This window comes from Numida meleagris, linkage group LGE64 (genome assembly GCF_002078875.1).
Source record: "Numida meleagris isolate 19003 breed g44 Domestic line linkage group LGE64, NumMel1.0, whole genome shotgun sequence".
NCBI classification, from domain to species: domain Eukaryota; kingdom Metazoa; phylum Chordata; class Aves; order Galliformes; family Numididae; genus Numida; species Numida meleagris.
Window position 1 is genome coordinate 72,024 of NC_034439.1, and position 4,131 is coordinate 76,154.

The following is a 4,131-nucleotide window of genomic DNA, read 5'->3' on the forward strand; positions in this document are numbered from 1 at the left end:
GTCATCCCCACGCCTTGAGACTGCCTCTTCCAGAAAAGACAGAAGGGTCATTGTGGTGCAACTCCCTTCTCAGGGGAACTTAGGGCCCGATATGCAGACCTGACTTGACCCACAGGGAGGTGTGCTGCCTCCCTGGGGCCTGTATCAGGGACATCACCAAAAAACTCCCAGGTCTGGTTTGCTCCTCTGATTACTACCCATTATTGATTGTCCAGGCAGGCAATCATGAAATCGCTCAGGGAAGCCTGCAAGCTCTCAAAAGAGATTTCAGGGGTTTAGGGCGAATGGTTGAGGGAGTGGGAGCACAACTGGTATTTTCCTCTCTCCCTTCTGGCGTGGGGAGGGATATGGAGCGCACTTTGAATAAGTGGCTGAAAGGCTGGTGCTGCCACAGGAACATTGGGTTCCTTGACCATGAGGTGGTTTGCTCAGCACCTGGCCTGATGGCTGCAGATGGGCCTCACCTGTCTCCAAGGGGAAAGCGGATCCTAGCACAGGAGATGGCAGGGCTCACTGAGAGAGCTTTAAACTAGGTATGAAGGGGGATGGGGATAAAACGACGCTCACTAGGGTGGAGCAAGTACTTCAGAAATTTCAACTAGATGTGATGGGGGGAAGAGGGTGGAGGTCAGTGAGACAAGGGCTTGGGGGTGTTGTCATTGTAGGAGATTGTGGGGAAAAACCTCCGACCTGTCCTGTAGGATCTGCTAGGAACTCCTCAGAGGACGTAATGTTGCCGACACCCTGTCCAAAACCTTCTCGTGTCCCTCTAGGAAGCAGTGGGGGAAAACTTCAGATTTCTTCTGGAATTTTGAGGGAGGGCCCCCATAGAAAGGTAGTGTGCCAGAAAGCCCAGATGAAGTGGCCTTTACACTAATGCACGCAGCATGGGAAATAAGCAGGAGGAGTTGAAAACCATGATGTGCTTGGAAAATTATGATCTGGTTACTATCACGGAAACATGATGGGATGAATCCCACAACTGAAATACTCTGATTGAGGGCTACAGCCTCTTCAGAAGGGATAGACAGGGCAGGAAGGGAGGGGGAGTTGCCCTCTATGTTAGAAAGCGGATAGATTTCAAAGAGCTTTGTCTGAGTAACAGCCATGACCTGGTTGAGAGCTTATGGGTTAAAAATCAAGGATCAGTCCAGTAAAGGACATCTAGTGGTTGGGGTCTGTTACAGGCCACTTGGCCAGGGGGAGCCTGTTGACGAGGCCTTCTTGCTTCAACTGCGGGTGGTGTCACGCTCATGGGCTCTTGTCCTGATGGGGGATTTCAACCACACGGATATCTGCTGGGATTGTGGCACAGCAGGAAGCAGACAATCCAGAAGATTCCTACAGTCTGTTGAGGATAACTTCTTGATCCAGGTATTATGTGGACCAACTCGAGGTGAAACCTTACTGGACCTGGTGCTCACCAATGTGGAGAAGAGCATTAGAGGGGTTAAGATTGGAGGCAGCCTGGGCTGTAGTGATCATGCCCTGGTGGAGTTTGGGCTCTGGAGGAATGTAGGCCTGGCAAAAAGCAGAGTCAGGACCCTGAGCTTCAGGAGAGCAAAATTCCAGCTGCTCAAGGAACTGCTTGATAGGATCTCCTGGGAAACGGTCCTTAAGGGCACAGGAACAGAACAGAGCTGGTAGCTCTTTAAGGACACTCTTCTGAGAGTGCAAGAGCTCTCCATCCCCCAGTAAAAGAAATCGAGCAGAGGAGGTGGGCAACCAGCATGGCTGAGCAAGGACCTGCAGCTTAAACTGAGGGAAAAGAGAGAAATGTACAGAAAGTGGAAGCAGGGTTGTGTAGCCTGGGAGGAATACAGGGCTCTTGTCCACATGTGTAGAGATAGAGCTGAACTTGGCTAGGGATGTGAAAAATAACAAGAAGGGGTTCCACAGGTGCATAGGCAGGAGGAGACAGGTCAAGGAGAGTGTTCCCCCTCTGATAAATGAGGATGGAGAGGTGGCTTCCTCAGACATGGAAAAAGCTGAGGTGCTCAATAAGTGCTCTGCCTCGGCCTTCACTGGTGGTCAGACTCCCCATGTCTGCCAGGACTCTGAACCTCGAGGTGTGGGTGAGAGGAGCAGATTCCGTCCCATTGGAACAGTGGAACAAGTCCAAGACCTCCTCATGAAACTTAATGTATGGAAATCCATGGGGCTGGATGAGATCCATTCCAGGGTTCCGAGAGAGATGGCTGATGTGGTTGCCAAGCCACTCTCCATCATATTTGAAAAATCATGGCTGATTTATAGCTTAGCTTATTTGAATTCCACCATGTTTAAGTCATGCAAGCATTTTAAAATCATTGTCATATCTATAAGAAATTGTTGTACCTATTTGTCATATTGCTAATCTTGTAGTCTGCATTGGTGCATTATCACAAAAGCTGTGACAATTTTACTGGTCCGTACCTCCTAGAACTACAACACTACCATGTACAAATATCTCAGCTGGATAACTCAAAAAAACACCATCTATACAACATTAAATTGTTGGTTGATTCGGTGGCTTTGATCCACAAAACAGAGAAGATACCAACAAGATGGGACAGGATGCCTGCCCATGTTGAACCTTGGCAGTAAATGCTCAGACCTCAAAGGTAAGGGAGAACAGCAAAACTGGTGCTGGATTAAAAAAAAAAGGGAAGAATAAAACATCAGTATCTACACTGCTGCTGATATCTGTAAGAGCACCAGAAGGTGTTATGGTTCAGCAAAAAGTTTGGATTATTTATTTATCCATTTTTACCTGCTAAAGCTGAGTTGGACTGACCCGGACTCCACACTCTCTCTCCAAGCTCTCAGATTCTGATTGTTCTAGAGGAGCTGCACTCAGGTTTTTCATTTAAGGTAGCACCAGGTGAATATGACCATAGCAAAGGAAAATCCATTCTTCACCATGGTGGAAAGGTATACAAACTACACTTTCCTTTTTTTTTTTTTTTTTTTTTTAAATGTGCACTCAGTTCTAGTTATGCAGCCTTGGCTGCATGCTCTGTATGCATGTTTGTATCTACCTACATATATTAGTATAAATACAGTTGTAGCAATCAGGAAGATCAATGCAATGGAAAAGGTGTTACGAAAGAGGTGGAAGGACCAGCATAATAGCAAGGGGCTACAAAGGAAGGGAAGTAGATTGCTCACCCATATCAGAAGATTCTGGGATCCCAGGTATCATGGTTTTATGACTTTCGGTTATTGGTATTCCACATCATAACATCACGTAGTGTATGTTCCTGGTTCTCAGAAGAGAAGGACTACTACATTCCCCAGAGGACTTGCTCCTCTGTTACCGTTTCCGGTCAGAGGGAAAGATAAAAACTTGCAGATCACAAGTCCTTGTTGTCTTTCCTCCCGTCTCTCATCCCGGCAGCATCTCACTCCCCAGCCCTCTTATCATCAGTTTTAGAGTAAGGCCTACCTTGATTTTTGGACATTCTCTCTCTCTGTATTGGATTTATGAGCTTAAATTGTAATTATATTGTATTATAGTGTGTTACTTTGCATTCTGATATCGTATTTAATCAATTAGTTTGTTTCTCCTCAGATTGTTGCTGCTGTTTTTGCTCTCAGGCCCATCTCCCTACCCTTTTTTCCCTTTCCCAGGGTGTGGGTCTGTGGGTCCCCCGTCCCATTCATCACGGAACCGGGCCAAATGCCCGTAAACTGTTAACACCCAGGAAAAGCAATCAGTGGCACTCAGCCCTTAAAAGAGATCTAAGGGAGGTGCAGCCAGGCTCCAGCTCTTCCACTCACACAGTGAATTGCCTCCACCTGTTCTCCCAGGGCTGACTGGGTCTTTCCTCCAGGTGCTCAATCAGTGGTTCAGGCCCTGACTCAGCAGTTCCCCTACAACAGTATATATGTGTATACACATGCACACGCATCCTTGATGTTAGATCCTCTGTATGAAGTCATCTGCCTGAGCTTGTCCTCCATGGAAGAGGAGAATGAGGAAAAGGATGAATTTAGGAAGGAATGAAATTAGGAAAACCATGAGAAACGTACCGTGTAGAAAAGTACAAGAAAAAAGAGGCAAATGATCTGTCAGAGTGAAATTGCTTAAACTCATGAGGTCTCAGTAACAGAGTTTCCAAGTAGACTAAGAAACACATATCACTAGAA